The sequence below is a fragment of the Cupressus sempervirens genome, chromosome 3, assembly GCF_028749045.1.
Source record: "Cupressus sempervirens isolate cs-2001-9-10 chromosome 3, ASM2874904v1, whole genome shotgun sequence".
NCBI classification, from domain to species: Eukaryota; Viridiplantae; Streptophyta; class Pinopsida; order Cupressales; family Cupressaceae; genus Cupressus; species Cupressus sempervirens.
Genome location: NC_143120.1, coordinates 795838523 through 795858526, shown reverse-complemented (window position 1 = coordinate 795858526; position 20004 = coordinate 795838523).

Here is a 20004-nt window from a genome sequence, read left to right as displayed (position 1 = left end):
TTTATTTTATTTTAGATAAAGTAATTGTAAAATATTGAAAATAGTTATTAAATTCGAAAAACACTAACTTACTTTTTAAGATTATAGGTGTACTCACATTTTAATTATAATTTAGTTAATATTTTCTATATATTATTTTTTAATGATTTTTTTATCTAATTAAATTTATAAAATGTTCCAAATACATAATATTATATAGTACTAAATTTAAGAGAGCTAAGAAGTTATTATATTAAATGAATTATTTTAAATTAAATTAAATATATTTTTATTTGTACTTTCTAATATTTAAATAAAAATAATAATCTATAACTTTTGCTTGGAAGATTTAAAAAAATATTTTTAAAAAAAATTAAAGTTATTATTCAATTATTATTGAAAAAGGTAATTGAATATTTTTTATTAAATAAAATAATTATTATAAATTTTTTATTTTATTTTAATGTTATATCTAAACTAATATTTTTAATTATAATCTTGCCAACATTTAATACTATGTTGTAATAATTTAAGATTTATTTACTAATCTATAAATGAAAAACTTAAGAAATGATATCTAATTGATTAAAAAATTCATAAAAAATTTCAAATATTTTTATTAAAAGAAAAAAGTAAGAAGAAATGCATAATAATACTCAAAATTAAGTTATTAAATATATAAACTTAAATTTAAAAAAGATTTTAATTTTTCATAATATTATAAAGTATAATTTTATTGTAACTATGCATCCAACTAAATCTTATAAAATCATTATAAAAGAAGTTTGGTTTAAAAAAATTAAAGTTTCCCCTTGGTAAGAATCATGTGGAAATATTTACACTTAAGAATCCTATAGAAATATTTCCACTTTTGTTTTGAATAAGGAGGACCACATTGCATGTTATGTGTCAAAGAAGGACAATGCATAGGCTAAGGTAGATGGGCAACAACTGGGTGCAAATATGTTGCACCGTATATAGTGCCCCCCACACCTCCTCCTTCCAAATTTGGGAGCATATATGTTATACGAGTGCAAATTTTCTTAAGAAAGTCAACACCATTAATTCCCTACCTTCTTAAACTCATTACTACCTCCTTTTTCATGCATACCTACTAGGAGTACGGGCTGTAGATTTTGGGCAACACACAAGGCCCCTTGTGTAGTGCACTAAGAACTTGGGAAGCACACATTTTGGCATGGGAAGTAGCATGGCAAGTGGGCCACTTGGCTTGGGGGTTTAGTAGGAGGTTAAGTGCATAGTTAGGGTAAGGTTTAGGTAGGGTTAGTGGTTAGTTTAGGTAATTTAGTATATTGTAATTATAGTGTAATTTTAGTTTAGTAAAATGTAATCATAGTTTAAAATACTATAATTTTACTTTAGTATTTTGTAATTAAATTTTAGCATGTTGTAAACTTAGTGTAGTTAGTGAGTAGATTAGTTAATATTGGTTTATTGGGAAATAGTAATGTTATCTTAGTTAATAACTAGTGGGGATGAAAAAAGTAGTTAAGGATTAGTGTTAGAGTTAGATAGCTAGAATAGGAGTGGAATATAATTTTCTTTTAATTCATTTTCATAATAGGTATTTTAAAATATTTTTATTATTAAGTCACTTATAGGTTGTAACATTGGCTAAGGGGGCCAAGTATAGGAATTAAGTGTATAGTAAGGAAGTAAGTGTTTGGGTTAGTTTTAATTTTTAATGTTGGATATTATGTGAAACTATATTGTTTTAGTAAGGAAAGAATTTTAGCAATGTTTTATAATAATTTTATGTATTTAATTATGGGTTTAATTATTCAAATTGCTAAGGTTAGAGGTTTGAAGGGTTATCGAAGGGGTATTATATAAGCAACTTAATAGCTAGTATAAGATTATGTTTGCAAGATAAAATGTATGTCATAAATGACTTAATGATGAATTTTTACTGTTTTTATTTAGTTATAATAGGTTATCTTAATAATTGAGATCAAGTATTAAGGTGATAGGTCAACATCCTAAAGATGTAGAACTAGTGCATCGAGGGTTTTGAACTAGTATGATGAAATTAATGTAAGGTATCATATCAACCTAATGAAACTTATGTTATTGATTAGATAATGTTGTGAAATGAAATATAATTATGTAATTTTGTCTTGACAATTAAATACGATTAAAGCTTGAATATGTCAATAAAGGGTTATGTTTCCACCCTCATGACTGAAAATGAAACATGTGTATCAAACCTCACCTAAACTAAACCTAACTAACTCAATTGAACTTAGCAACTTGGACACCCTAAATTCTTCTCTAACATGATGTCATACCTTGGTGACCATGAAACTATGGTTTAATCAATTTCCTTAATCAACCTGATCTAGGTGTTCTTGTAGCATTAGAACCTAGGCTTTCAAATGTGTGCAGTATGATTGAATATAGACTCTATATCCTCATGTGATGTAATCTAAACTCAATTATTTTCCTATACCTTGTGACTAAAAACTAACTAAACCATATTGTCACCTTTTTGCAACATATGCAATGCTAGTATGTGTTAAAAAAAGTTGAAGAATTCTTTAAAAAAATATTTTAAAAATTATTAGTCTATTTCTACCCTAGTTTTGGGCATGACAAGTACCTTTTTTCATTTAAATCATCCTCATTCATAAACATATTATCTCTTGAGAAAAAATGAGATTCTCTAAATAATTCTAGAATTTTTTTTTTATCTTAATGCTAATAATAGAAACTTTATTTATTTTATTTTATTTTGGTCTTGGTTAGCAGGTTTTGTCAAATAGAGCCAACAAAAGTCATTGTTGGTTGCTTGGATCAAGAATTCGTGAGGCTCAAAATGAATTCCAAAGTCCCATTACTAGTAATATTTTTAGTTGGCGAGTTTTGTCAAGTAAAGCCAACAAAACTCATCAAAAATTGGTTTCTTCGATCAAGAATTTGTGAGGCTCAAAATGAATTTCAAGGTCCCATTATTATGGTATTTATATTAGATTAAATAGAAAACTACATTTTTGTCATATTTTCTTAAGTGGAACCAATTAAAATCATGAGTGATTTCCTAAATCAAGAATTTGTGAGGATGACAACAATGACTTGCAAAGTCCCATTACTGTGACCCTTATATCCCTTAAATAAAATCATTAAGTTTAGATAAAACTCTCTTTGTTGTGGAAAAAAAATTATCATTAACACATTACTCTAAAACTAAATTTTTAAACATTTTTCTTTGTGCTTCAAGGAGAATTTTCACCTTAATTTTAATCTTGATCCGAATTGGATTAGAATCTAATATTTAGGTAATGACATAGAAAATTAACTACTATTACAATGTTATGATGTTATAAACAAAGATTACTAACCCTGTAGCTAAAATCTAGTCATCTTTATACTAACTAACTATTTCTCAATTAATTTCTCTTACACCATCTGACTTTCATATTAAATATCATGTGTATGTTGTAGAGTGTCATAAAATCTTTACATCTTCAAATGCCCAATATATTTCTATTAAGTTTCAAACAAACCATGAAATGAAGGCATAACAAGAACTACATTTGCACATAGTAAAAGAAAAATTATTCCCTTATTTAAAAACCTATAATATCAAAGGTAACACTTTGGTGAAGGGTGCCTTACCTCATTGTATAAATTTAGCTTTAGTGTCTATTCTATGTACCACCTACTTGTGGATTTCAACATGACCTTCTTCATTTCTATTGAAACTTTATTTGAATGTAATGGTTTTCAAAAGTCAACTTAGAAACCATCAAATAATTTCCTTACAATAACATTTATATTTATGAATATAATTTAAATCTATCTTATTTTCCTAAGTATGTGCTTGATTCATTGTTTTAGTAAATTATTTAAAATTCAAAATTGCCACCAAGTAGGTTCAAGTATTTGAAAGCATACAAGTGAGGCTACTTTAGTACAACCACTAAACTACAACTAGGCTACACAGTATGGAAATAACACCACATTCTATGCAACCTTTTTTGTCTTATCTCATTTTCTAACATTTTTTTTTTGTTCTTAATAGTTAGGGGTGTTTTTGTTATATGTTAATTTATCTATGTGATGTTCTATTCTTCTACTTGATTGTTCTATTTTTCAAATAGAGGGGTAAAAATTTATTAAGATAGAAAGGAATACAACAAGGAGAGCTCAACAAGGAGCTCGATCCTAAGCAACAAGATCATCAAAATATTGCACCATCTCAAAGGACAGTTGCCCCCTATCCCTAATATTCCAACCCGGATCCTGACTAGAAGCCCATTTGGCTAAACAATCAGCAGGTCTATTCCATTCTCATGGAATATACTTGAACCTAATGAACTGAAAAGAGGAAGAGAAGAAAAGAATCTGCTTAACAACAGTGGCCAGCTGCCAACTAACATCCTCAAGCTCTTGCGAAGAAAGCATGTTCACCACCACCTGGGAATCAGACTCACAAATAATCTTACTCCATCCCCACACGAAACACTATTCCACAGCATATAAAATAGCTTGAGCTTCCATGAGATTGTTAGTATAATCACCCTTATGAATTGAGAAGAAAAATTTAACATTCCCAGAACTACAATGAGCCACTCCACCAATACCAGCCAGACCAGGATTCCCACGAGAAGAACTATCAGTGTTAATTTTTAGAATTCCACAGGGAGGAGGAGTCCAGTGCCCATCCTGATTAACCCGACCCTTCCTCTGATGGTGAAGCTACCTGGACATAGAAGGAAACCTATGAGCTGCAACCCCATCCTGCAGATGAAAATTGAGGTGATTACAGATAGCAAGATCAACCGGATCCATACCCCCATCAAGCTCACACTTCACAAGAATAGTTTCCTGGAGAGAATGTGATATTTTCCACCAAAGATGCAAAACACCAAGCCAAACATCTTGGAATATGTGACGATTCCTCTCCAACCAGATATGCCAAAGCATGAAATATGGGCCAGCAATCCAAGCAGCATGGAAAGAAGAAGACTTGGAGGGAGCACTACCCAAGCAAGCCTAGAACTTAGGCAAAGAGGAAGCATGCCGACAAGAGCAACCCCAAGCGCTCCACCAAAGGTGCCATATCTGAGTAGAATAGGAGAAATGGAAGAATAGATGGGAGACAGACTCCTCTCCATTACCACACAAAACACAATAAGAGGAGCCCTGAAATCGACGTTTACAAAGATTATCCCAGGTAAGACAACAATTGTGAGCCACTAGCCACATGAAAAAATTGTACTTGGACAAAGAAACTTTATTCTAGACTTGCTTCCACCAAGGGACCTCAGCATCCCCAAATAATTGTCTAGTTATCTCCTGATACCCAGCAGAGACATGATATTTACCAGACAAGGTACCGCCCCAAGCCAATACATCTGGACCAAGCAAAGAGGAACACTCTCTAGAGGCCAGAATTTGAGAAAGCTCCTGATGATCCATGTCTGTACCTCCAGGAGGCCAATCAGAGGAATGCTTCCATCTATAACCAACAACAGGTCCCAATTGATAAGGAGTCTTGTAATGAGCCACTTTATCCCATCCAGCGGCAAGAAAAGAGTCACAAAGAGGCTGAAGATGAGGGTATATGGATAAAATGGAAGGGAATCCATCCCAAGCATCAGACCAAAACAAATCTTGAGAACCTCCTTTACATATCCAGAACATACCCCTCTTCACTAACATCGCACCTGTCTTCAAAGTATGCCAAACCATTGAGCCATGACCTTCAAGAGGAAGTGCAGAAAAAGAGCAAGGATCAGCACCATGAAAATATTTATGAGTGATAATACGAGCCCAAAGTTGATGCTGTCCAGAGCACCATCGCCAATAAAGTTTAGCAGCCAAAGCTTGTCTACTCAATAGGGCAGAACGAAGACCAAGACCACCCTCCTTTTTAGGCCTACAAACAGTTGCCCAATTAACCAAGCTCCTTTTAGTACTACGTAAATTACCACTCCAAAGGAATTGTCGAGAAAGAGCATCAAACTCCTTAAGAAAGTAAATAGGTGCAGCATGAACCATGCTTCTATAAGTAGGAAGAGCTTGGATAACAGCTTGAAGAAGAGTAACCCGGGCAGCAGTAGAAAGCCATCTATGAGTCCAATGATTTACCTTATCCTGAAGCTTGGTAATCAAATTTTTCCAGAAGAGACATGGCTGCCTGGAAATAGCAATAGGAATGCCAAGATAAGTCAAAGGAAGTGAACCTATCTGAAACCGTAGGATACCAACAATCCTGTGCTGAATAGAATCAGGAGTGTTAAAAAAGTAAATGAAAGATTTGTGCTCATTAACTTTCTGGCCTAAAGCTGCCAAATAAACGTCCAAAGCATGTCGAAAGGCTTTAGCTTCCTTGATCCTAGCAAGACCGGCAAGAGCAGAATCATCAACAAATTGAAGATGGGAAAGAGAAGGTAAGCCATTACCCCACCACCAGCCTTGAATAGAATTCTGGGACACCTGATGCTTAATGAATCTACCCAAGCCTTCAGCCATGATGATGAATAGATATGGGGAGAGAGGGTCACCCTGGCGAAGGCCTCTAGAAGCACCAAATAGTTGTGAAGGTTGACCATTAATAAGAATAGAAAAAGAGGCAGAAGTAACGCAACTCATAATCCAACTCACCCAGTCAGAGCTAAATCCAAAAGAAAGAAGAATACTCCTTAGGAAGCTCCATTTAACTCTATCGTAGGCCTTAGCCATATCCAGCTTAACAAACATGGCTCTCTCCCTTGAAGTAGCCATAGAGTGAATAGCCGTAGTAGCAATAACCACCCCATCCAAAATTTGTCTTCCAACCACAAAACCACCTTGTTCTTCTGAGATAATAATGGGAAGCCACCTTTTCAGTCTCTCAGCAATCATCTTAGTAATAACTTTGTAGACCACATTACATAAGGCAATTGGTCTAAAAAACTCCAATTGATTAGCACCCTCTCTCTTAGGAATAAGAGTCAAGAATGTAGAGTTCAAAGCTCGAAGCATATGCTTGCTAGCATAGGATTCTTTAACCACCTCCAACAAATCATGATTAATGATGTCCCAAAATTCCTAAAAGAATTCAACTGGAAAACCATCAGGACCAGGAGCCTTCCCCTTAGGCATGCCAAAGACCACTGCCTCCAGCTCTTCCAAAGAGATAGGACGCATGAGATAATCATTCATTTCCTGAGTGATAAGGGAAGGAATATAGGACAAAATAATATTTTCTTCATTATCAGTAGGAGGAGAGTCCTTAGAGAAGAGGGTAGAGAAGTACAAAATAGCCTCCTGGAACAAAGCTGGCAAGGAATTCAGTTGGATACCTTGAGAATTAACCAAAGAAGAGATAGTGCTCTGATTCCAGCGAGATTGCACTGTTTTATGGAAAAAGGCAGTGTTTCGATCACCTTCCTGGAGCCAATCAACTTGAGCCTTTTTCTTCCAAAAAATTTCCTCTCGAAGTTCCCATTCTTCTAGAGCTCTAGAAGCAAGGGATTCAGCCTGGCCAAGATCCTCCGAGAAACCTCGATCTCTAATCTCCCTTGTGATGACATCAAGATTTTCTTGAGCAAGCCTCTTCATAAAGTGAAGATTCCCAAAGAATTCCATATTCCATATCTTGAGCTGCCTTTTAACATATTGAAGCCTTTTAGAAAATGAGAACATTGCAGTACCATATGCAGGGGCACCATCTTTCCACCAACCAAAAACAAAATCATGAAGAGAGGAGTCATGAAGCCACATCAACTGGAACTTAAAAGGAGGATGCTTTGGAACATAAGCCCCTATAGCATAAAATTTGATTGGCCAATGATCTGAACCCCTCCAATCAAGGATTTCTAAAGAGATAGTAAGGGTGCCACTAAGCTAGAAGCAAGAAACAAGAAATCTATCTAGGCGTTCTGAGATAGCAGCAACACCAGTCCTGCGATTATTCTAGGTATAGAGGCCATTAGAAGGCTTAACATCAGAGAGATGCAAAAGAGATATGTGTTGTCAAAGAAGAGCAGAAGAAGGCCCCAATCTAGCCAAACCACCATGCTTCTCTTCCAGACTTAAAACTGAATTGAAGTCCCCTGCTAACACCCAAGGATGATAAGGATGACAATTTCTGACATATTGAATATGTTCCCAAAGTTCCTCCTTTCCCACAAGATCAACAGGTGCATACACATTAGTAACCATGATTACCTCTCCTGAGTCTAGAGCAGAAGCTACCATAGAGAGAGCTGAGCGAGAAGACATCCAACCAAGAGGAGAAATTTTTTGAGGATCCCAAAATATAGCTAAACCACCAGTACTGCCTGTTGCCCCAACACACTAGCATTGGCCATGAGACCAAATACTAGAGGCATGTTGGACCATAGACTCCACAGAGAGCTTAGTCTCTTGGATACGAAAAACATCAGGACTATGATCAACCACCAAGTTATGAATAGCCTTTTGTCTAGGGATTCTATTCAACCCCCTTACATTCCATGAGAGAATAATCATCATTGGGTAGATTTGGGAAAATGAGAATCCAAAGGTTTCACTGAACCAGACTCTGATTGTTCTATTAATTACATAGTAATTTAGCACAAAACTATTTGCATCTTTTTAGTATCTTCTCTTTACCTAGTTTATGATGACATCATATAGAAATAACATGCATCATTATATATTATTTATTTATTTTTCTTTTATTCACTTTAAAGTATAACATATGGCTTGTGCAAGTGTTGCAAGTTGCAAGAATATTTATTGTGTAGAGAAGGTTTGTAGTTTACTTTTATTCATATATCTAATTTAATTAAGGGATTGATCTATAAATAATTCTTCTCCCACTACATGAATATAGCTATTTTTATCCATTCATATTCTATTATTTCTATTTGAAGACTAATATTTTAATTTATTGAACAATTTTATTTTATTATACAAACTTAGTTAGAGTTTCTTGGGAGTGGTGACAATAGTTTATTTTTAGTTGTAGATTGCAACATTTTCTTTCTCTAAATGTGTATCCTATGTCATTCTCTTTATGTATTGTGGCTTTCAATTTGATTCCATTGACTACATTTGATGTGCATGCTATGAATAAGTTGGCTAAAGTTGCATGTAATGTAATACATATCTTTCGTTATGCTCCCTTTGTCTATGTGAGAACTATGGATTTTTTATGAATAGTAACAATTGAATTTGGTTTTTGATAATGACATTACCAAGTTTTCCAATGTAGCTCCATTATTGATAGAATTTAAAAAACTAGATTTATGTGTTTTTACCATGAACATGAAAATTTATATTAAATTATTTTTTAATTGTATATTTTTAAATTTTTTTTGAACTTATCTCTAAATGAGTCAACGAAATATACACCCTTTAGCAAAATTACTCATTAGTGTTAGTGCACCTTTGTTTCCTTTTTGTACTAATGATTATATCATAAGTGTAGATCAAGAAACATATGTATAAGTTCAAATAATATTACTAAAATAATTCTAATTTCAATAATTTAGTCTTAATATAGTATAAAAAGTATCTAAGGAATCAATAAAACCAAAGAGTGAACTCTATATCATATGAGAATAAACAAAAAAAAAATTAATAATTATGGTTTTAATTTATATTTAGAACTCTATTTGAAAAAAAATCTTCATCCCAAATTCTTTATTTCCTTAAAAATTTGGAATGTGGTAATGATTTTATAGATTCTATTGTATAAGGCCAAAGTGTTTCATATTGAATATTCTAAATGTATGATTTTCTTTTACACCAAGGTATTAGTCATTGTTTTTACTTTTTATCAAGTTTTATGCACTATTAGAAGTCAATTTCATATCATTTTTTGTTTGGTGACTAAGCTATCATGCCACTTATAAGAGTTTGAGGTTGGAAATCAATATATAATGACAATTACAAGCTAAATAGATATGAAAAGGTGGTAAGAGAACATTGACAAACCCATTTCACACTAGTTTGGTAATGTATTGATAGAAAAGAAATTAAAAATTAATTATTCTTAAACAACTCTTCTAAATTATTTTGTTTGTCCAAGTGATCAAAATCTTGATTAAAAGAAAATAATAAACAGAATCTATATACACTTCCTATATATGAGTTGATTTTATTTCAACTGGAATATTAAACTTATTATATTTAATATCATAATATATAATGTAGGAAGGAAAAAAATTCTATTTCTTAAAAGGCACATCTCTCATCCATTCATATTGGATATAAACTTAATTATTTTCATCATTATAACAAACTATTATTATTGAGCATTTGATGATATCTCCTCAATACTATACTTAGAGTCAACTAATTGTCCATTCTTAATTTCTTCTTTTGCTTCTACCTTTTAACCATCTTCACTTTGTTGCATGTTAATAGATTCATCATCATGTTGCATGCCTTTTAGTTCCTTTTTCATGGAGCTTGTAGGTGATATTTATGGTATCTTTATAGTCCTTTTTGTTTATTTTTCTTTACCCTAAAGAACCAAATATAAAATCTAGATTTGCATTAGGTGTTGAGTTGTCTAGTGTAGTATCAAGTGCCGAGTTGTCCAAGATTGCATCAAGAGCCGAGTTGTTCAGATTTTCTTTAGGTGCCAAACTGGTCATGATGTAGTGCTAGTTTGAGTTGTTTAGAAATGTATCAAGTGTCGAGTTGGTTAGTTAGAGGTGTCGAGTGATGCTGAGTTGTATGTCAATTAATTGGTGAAGTGCTTGTTTGACATGATTTGTATTCGGTACCGAGTTGTTCATATTGGTATCAGGTGCCGAGTTGTTCAGAATTGTATCAGGTGCCGAGTGATGCAGAGCTGTATGTTTTTTGCCAAGTGAAAATTTGTATATGCCAAGTTTGGTGATAAATTTAACACTTTCAATTGTCGAATAAGTGCCAAGTTGCCTTGGTAATAGAGTACACGTTAGTAAATGTTGCATGATTTACTTAGAAACATTTATGAGGATGTGACTTGCATAGTATATTTTAAGTGCTTCAATTATGATTATTCCCTAATGACATTGAATTTTTTGATAATGGGATTTGATTTTCTCATGTGGCTAAATCCGAGTCATTAAAATACACTGGTGCCAATACTTTTTTCAGCTCTTGCAAGGACGTTCTCTTGTGCAAACATAGATGGCTTTTAGCATGTTGCACTGTATAATTTATTACATGAGGATTGCAATCTTTATTTACCTCAGCCTTCAATTATTTTTTGCAAGAAATCAATTTTGTCATCTGATTACAAGATGAATTATGGGTGGGATATCACTCAAGCTTGTGATATGATCCTCATCTTTGGAGGAAAAGGTGTTACCAAACATTATTATGGATGAAGTGATGGATCAAATGTTTTTAATTTATTCAACCACAGTTTGAAGAGCTATTAAGCATATTATGGGTGAAGAGTTCTTCTGTTCCTCAGCTCTAATGTTTCTATATCCATCTCAGTTTATTTCAATTTTCCTTTCTAATTTTATGGATTTAATACAGTCACATGATTTACTTCAAACATTGGCCCATAAGGTAATCCATCCTCATTATTTGGTTGATAATAAACTGATTTTGGCTATGCAAAAGTATGACTTATGGAATGGAGCGACCTTAGTTAGTGGTTTGTTCTCACACTATCAACTTCTACATAAACATGAGTTTTTTAATATTTTTGAAGCAATTAAGAAAGTTGTAGACACTGGCAGCTTTAATTATTTGAAATATGCTTTGCCCTCTACACCAAATTTAATGGATGTTCACTTGGTGGAGCGTATTAAGTTAGTAGGTTAGGCTTTGTTTGATTTATAGATGGCTTCTACTACTTTAGTTTCCAGGGGTATGAATGTAAATTTAGTGTTGTCGATTGAACAGAATTTTTGGGAATTAATTGATCAGGTTTACTTGGATTTGGACTGGAGTCAATCTTCCTCAGAGTTTTGTACTAGCTTGGGCCCTCTTCTTGGTGAGCTAGGGTCACTTGAAGGTGGTTTTGGATCTGATTGGATAGATTTGTAAGATTTTTGTTTTCTGCTTGGTCATTGTCATGAAGATAGTGCTTGGAGGTTGCCAAAATGCCATGATAATTTCTATTTTGCGATGAGGTGGTAGTTGAAATACCTATTGTAATTATTTGTTTAAACTATCTATACTTTTGTATATATTAGGGATGATGCTGGGTTTTCTTCTTTGATTCTTTCCTAGTTGACCTCGTTGAATCAAAATTTATAAAATAATAAAATAATATAGTGGCTTGCCACTTTTTCCTAAAAAAATAAAATAAAAAATCACCATCTCACTTATAACAATGCATAATATGGAAAATCTAATATAATTTTATAGTAATGTAGATACAATAGAAATATATAATTAAAATATCATACAAAAATATAACAATTACCTTCCAAAATGAAGTTTCTCATTAAGGAATATAGATATAGATCAAACTATGACCACTATCTTTAACACTAATGAATTGAACATAGTTGTAAATAAAGGTCTATTTTCCTTAATGCACTGTGCCATTAAACAAAGATGAATTATTTAAGCTCCAACTCCCTGTATAATTAAAGAAATAATTTAATCTATTAAGAAATGTATAATATTAAAAACAATTAATTAAGTCATTTTTAAAGAGAAAATAATATTTTAAATTTACTATTATTGAATTTTGAAATAGGAAAAAAGGGTTAAAAGAAACCATCATGACATAAACCAATAAATAATATATAATAATAATCATTATATTTTAATTATAATATTTCTTTAGTATGTATTGTGCATTACTTAGTTTTTATAATTTCCTTCATTATGTAATGTACATCCTCTTTTAGTATTACATTATAAATAACATCACCTTAAAACATTATAACACATAAATCCAAAATAATTATGAAGGAGAAAAACTATTAGGTGATATATTTGAGTACATCCAAAGTAAAGTAAACAAAATTAATAAATAATAAAATTAAAATACATATTGAATAGATTGCAGTAAGAAGTTTGGCATTCTATTTGAGAAACCATGACTCATAATGATCTTGTTCAAATATTAGTGTTAGAATAGCATATTTTATAGTTACTAGAAAGCACATTATGGTGGTGTTGGAGTATTGAGCTGGATATCTCTTAGAAATACTTGTTTGCATTGATTATCTTAAGCACAATCAAATGAAGACATGTAATTATTTGAATAATTGTAGAAAAATAGTTACCTACAAAATCAACAATGATGGAAAACATATGCATTTGGCCACCACCATTAAGGAGCCTTTAGCTAAGCCTTCACTTTTATTATTATTATTTTTTTATGTTAGCTTAAATTGAAATATGGTGGTCATAACTATATTTTTATTCATTTATAGAATATCATACTCATGACACAATTTATAGAAACTAAGTTTCAAATTATATTTTCTTGACCAGCTTTACTCTTAATGTTATGCTTATTGTTCTACAGTAAAGATAAAATGTTTAAAATAGTTATTATAAGATAGATTACACTTTTATAAAATATGTATAAGTATGTCAAATTTTCACCTAAAAATTATAGTCATAAGAAAGGTAATCATAAGTATTAGATTGAGTAATGCACTTGCAAATGTAGTTGCTATGCATTTCAATCCTGTATATGAAATTTTTTGGTTCAATGTAATCTTAAAAATATAGAATTCATTTTAAATTAACAAAAAAAACCAATAAATTCAAGAGTAATTTTTCTTGACAAAAGTGATGAATGACTACCCAAATAAACTGCTAATAAAAATTTGATAGATTGTCATGAATTTTAACTTTCATCATATCTTCTTGCCACAAAAATAACAAAGGATTAAAATAATTTAACATTTAGTAATTTTCAAAATAAAATATTATTAGAAATAATAATATTTGGATGGCATATCAACAAAAGAAAAAACATAACTTGGAATCACATTCAACAAAATATTTTACACAAAAATAAAATATTTATTGATAATTTAGAAAATATTATAAACCAAATTTAAAAATAACAAAGACTTCAATCATAGGCTATTGTTAACTCCGCCTAAAACAACTTAAGTATCACTTCCCAATTAAAACCTACATATATAATTTTGTTAACAATTATTTATCAATCTAACTAATGACATTAAATTATAATAAGTTTATATTTAAACTAATACTAGTAATCTAGTTATAATATAATAATTGTGATGTTCAATAAAATAGTTCAAAAGTTCATGCTTATAAATTATATTGTTAAAATGAAAATCACTTTAGCTTTAGTGTCTTTTCTATGTACTACCTTATTGTAAATTTTAAAATGACCTTCTTCATTTCTATTGAAACTACATTTGAATGTAATCTTTTCAAAAGTCAAAGACACTATGGAATAATTTCTTTACAATAATGTTCATGTTCATGAATATAATTTACATGTATCTTATTTTCCCAAGCTATGTGTTTGATTCATTATTTTAGTCAATTATTTAAACTTCAAAATTGACACCAAGTAGGTTCAAGTATTTGAAAGTATACAAGTGAGGCTACTTTAATACAATCACTAAACTACAACCTGGCTACACGATATGGAAATAACACCACATTTTATATAATCTTTTCTGTCTTATCTCATTTTTTGACTTTTTTTTGTTCTTGTCAAATTTTAACTTATCTATGTGATGTTTTATTCTTCTACTTGATTCTTCTATTGATTATAAAATAATTTAGGTCAAAGAAAATTACATGTTTGTAGTATCTTCTATTTACTTGGGTTATGATGACATCATATAGAAATAGTATGCGCGATTATAGATTTTTAATTTATTTTTCTTAAATGTAATTTAAAGTATATAGAAAAAAGTTATATGACTAATGGAAGGGTTGTGAGTTGCAAGAATATTTATTGTGTAGAGAAGGTTTGTAATTTTTTTACATATATCTAGTTTAATTAAAGGATTGATCAATAAATAATTCTTCTCCCACTATACAAATATATTTATACTTTTCCATTCATATTATATTATTTTCAATTTAAAGACTAATTTTCTAATTTGTAGAACAATTTCATTTTATTATATAAACTCAATTGGAGTTTACTGGCAATGATGACAATAGTTTTTTTTTAGTTGTTGAAGATTGTAATGTTTTCTTTCTCTAAATGTGTATCCCCATGTCATTCTCTTTTCATATTGTGGATTTCAATTTGATTCCATTGATTGTATTTGATATGCATGTTATGAATAAGTAGGTTAAAGTTGAATGTAATGTAATATGTATCTCCCATTATACTCCCTTTTTCTATGTGAAAACCATGGATTTTTCTTATGAATTGTACTTCAATTGAATTTATTTTTTATAATGACATCATGAAGATTTCCAATGTACATCAATTATTGATAGACTTTAAAAAACTAGATGTATGTGTTTTTACCATGAACATGAATATTTATATTAAATTATTTTAATTTTAGTAATTAGTTTTTAATCAATTATTTTTCTTTAAAGTTATGTATCCAATGAGTCAACCAAATACACATCCTTAAGTAAAATTACTTGTTACTATCTTTGTATCTTTGTTGCTTGTTGGCACTAATACTTATAGATCACAAGTGTGGAATAAGAAACTTACATATAAGCTCAAATAATATTACTAGAAATAATTTTAATTACAATGATTTAGTGTTAATATAGTAGAACAAGAATTTGAGAAATATAAAAAAGCCAAGAGTGAGCTCTATATCATATCAAAATAGACAACAAAGATAAAAATAATTATGGTTTTAATTTATATTTAAAACTCTATTTGAAAAAAAAAATCATCATCACAAATTCTTTGTTTTTGTAAAAATTTGAAATGTGCTAAGATTTTGTAGATTCTATTGTATAAGGCCAAAGCTTTTCATATTGAATATTCTAAATGCCTGATTTTCTTTTACACTTAGGTTTCAATCATTGTCTTTATTTTTTTAATCAAGTTCTCTTTACTATCAAAAATATCCATTGCTTTTACCTTTTATCAAGTTTTATGCACTATTAGAAGTCATTTCCATATCATTTTTAACTTGGTTACCTAGCTATCATGCCACTTGAAAGAGTTGGAGGTTAGAAATAATATATAATTATAATTACTAAGTATATATGAAAAATTGTTAAGAAAACATTGGAAAACCAATAATAAATTATATAATCAATGTTTCATATGAACCAATAATAAACTATGATACTATTTTGGCTTCTTGCTTCTACTTAAGAATATTAAATATTACAAGAATACTTTATTTTCATATTGAAATAATTTATGTATGCATCTATATCACTAAAATCAATTACATTATTAGAGTGAAACTATAGCATTAAATTCTTAACATAACCTATTATATTTAATATCATAATGTATAAGGTAGGAAATAAAGCAATTTTTATTTCCTAAAAGGTACATCTCTCACCCAATTGTATTGTATATCAACTTAATTATTTTCATCATTATAGTGGACTATTATTATTGAGCATTTGATATTATCTCTTCAAGGCTATACCTAGAGTCAACTAATTATTCATTCTTAATTTCTTTTCCTACTTCTACCTTGTGACCATCTTCACTTTGTTGCATGTTTTTTGATTCCTTGTTGATTGAGATTGTAGTTGATATTTTTGGTATCTTTATAGTCTTTTTCATTTCTTTTTCTTTACCCCAAAGAACCAAATATAAACCTATAATAATTACCATCCCACCGACAACACTACATGCAAAGAAAAAAGATAATATAATTTTATAGTCACGTAGATAAAATACTAAATATATAATTAAAATATCATAAAAAATTATAACAATTACCTTCCTAAATGAAGTTTCTCATTAATAAATATATATCCAACTATGACCACTATTATTAACACTAATGGACTAAACATAGTTGTAAAAAGAGATCCATTTTCCTTAATGCAACATGTCATTAAACAAACAACTATTCTTGAAACTACAATACCCTACATAATTTAAAACATAATTCATTCTATTAAGGAATGTATAATATTAAATACAATTAATTAACTCATTTTGGAAGAGAAAACAATTTTTTTAATTTACTATTATTAAATTTTCAAATGGGATAAAAGGGTCAAAAGAAAGCATCATGGCATACACCAATAAATAATATATAATAATTATTATTATATTTTCTTATAATATTTCTATAGTATGTATTGTGCATTATTTAATTTTTATAATTTTACTGATTATGTAGTGTAAATCATTTTTTAGTATTAAATTATAAATAAAATCACCATAAAAAGTTGTACTGCATAAATCCAAAATAATTATTCTTAAATAAAGGTGATATATTAGAGTATATCTAAAGTAAAATAAAGAATATTAATAAACAATAAAATTAAAATACATACTAAATAGATTGTAGTAAGAAGTTTAGCATTTTATTTGAAAAACCATGGCTCATAATGATCTTGTTCAAAGATTAGTGTTAGAATAACAGATTGTATAGTTACTACAAAGCACATTGTGGTGTTGCTAAAGTATTGAGTTGGATATCTCTTAGAAATACTTGTCTGCATTTAATATTTTTAGAATAATCAAAGGAAGACATGTAATTCTTTGAATAGTTATAGAAAAATAATTACATACAAAATGAACCATGCTAAAAAATAAATAAAACCGACCACCACCTTTAAGGAGCCTTTAGCTAAGTATTCATTTTTATTATTTATTTCATTATGTCCACTTAAATTGAAAGGTGATGGCCACAACTGTATTTTCATTCCTTTATAGAATGACATGCTCATGACACCACATATACAAACTAAGGTTGCAATGATCTTTGTTTAACCAACTTTAGTCCTACTATATATGCTTTCCATTCTACAATAAAGACAAAATGTTTAAAATATATATTATAAGATAGATCACACTTTTGTAAATTATGCATAAGTATCTCAAATTTTTACGTAAAAATGATAGCCACGAGAAAGGTAATCATAGGTATTAGATTGAGAAGTGCACTTACAAATGTAGTTATAGTGTATTTCAATCCTGGATAGTAATTTTTTTGGTTCAATGTAATCCTAAAAAAAAATAATTCATTTTAAATTAACAAAAAAAACTAATGAATTCAAGAGTAATTTTTCTTGACAAAAGTGATGAATGATTACCCAAATAAATAGCTAATAAAAGTTTAATAGAAACTCATGAATGTTAGTTTTGGCCTTGTCTTCCCACCTAAAGCCAAATGAAGCATTTAAATAATTTAACATTCAATATTTTCCAAAATCAATTATTATTAGAAATAATAATATTTGGATGACATATCAACAAAAGCAAAAAAATAAGGAATCACATTCAATAAAATGTTCTACACAAATAAAATAAATATTGATAATATCAAAACTATTATAAATTAAATTTATAAATAACAAACTCCCATCATAGCCTATTGTTGACTCCACCTAAAACAACTTAAGTATAACTTCCCAATTACAACCTACATATATGATTTTTTTAACAATTATTTATCAATCTAACTAATGATATTAAGCTATAATAAGTTTATATTTAAAATAACACTACTAATCTAATTATAATATAATAAATTTCATTTTCAATAAAAGTATTCAAAAGTTTGTGTTTATAAATTGTAGTTTTTAGATGAAAATTGATTTAGCTTTAGTGCCTATTATATGTACTATCTTCTTGTGGATCTCAATATGACCTTCTTCATTTATATTGAAATTACATTTGAATGTAATCTTTTTTAAAAGTCAAAGATACCATGGAATATGTCATGAAATATCAGGGCAAAAACACATGGATTTTTTATTTTTTTAAAGATAATTAATCCACTAAATTAACACATGTCACCTAAAAAGGTTATGAGAAGATTAGAAATGAATTCTAGTTGTGATTCAACATGATGCAGAGTTGACATCTTAGATAGAGAGTGATATTATAAATTTGGGCAAAGCATTAGGTTTATTATTTCTTGGGTCACAATTAAATTGATATGCCCGACCAATTACCTAAGTTACACTAGGTTTTGACATGATTCCTTACATTCATTTTACAAGTTAAATCTATAGGTGTGTTGAAAAGCATTTATAGGTTTCCCTAGCAATACCTTAACACTTCATCCTAGTTTATAACTAATCATGTAGGATTAAATTATTGCATTAAAAAAAAATTTATTTAATTGATTTCTTCATCTATTTATATTAAATATAACCCTATACCAGTACCACTAAAAAAAAAGTGACCCTTCAATACATTATTAATCTACCACTTTCATTTCAAAACTAATTACAATATTTAAAAATAAAGTAAACATCAAACATTTACAACTTACAAACTTGTTCTAATATTAAACATATCTAAAACATTAATATGATTTAAACAAATCAAAATAACATTACTATTTTTTTAACACCTAACCATTAATTACTAACCACCCATACACATTTTAAACACCTAACTAATCTTTATTAATACTCACTAACTCTTAACTAACCATATAATTAAATCTCTCAAATAAAACTAACTTAACTAATCTTAACACATACTAACTAATTTAACCCTAACTCACTCTACTCCCTAACTTCCTACCCCTTACACCCCTCCACATTCTTTCATGCCCACTAGAACCAAGTGGATGGTTGCCAAGTCTGGCATGATGTCCCATCACTTCGTCTTGGGTGTATTCCATGGACATTCATTGATGAAGACATGGGTTTGGAAGGAAAATTTAATATGCCTTACTTTAAAAAAATTCCCTCCCAACTTTATTACAAAGACAACATGCATTTAAACTCTTATACCTCCTTTTTGACCCCATGTCTTGGGTGGATTTCTAGGAAGGTCCCCACACAGGCATGTGATCCCAAGGTATGAAATTGGTAGGTCCAAGTGCAAACCTTGTCCCCTCCAAGGTGGATACATAGGCATCTTTGATATGGCAATTTTTAAAGGTTAAAAGGAGACTTTCATTGTATTTGATTGGAAGAGAATTATAATTCTTGCAAAATATCATCATTTCCTATTAGGTACATACCAAAATAATAGAGTTA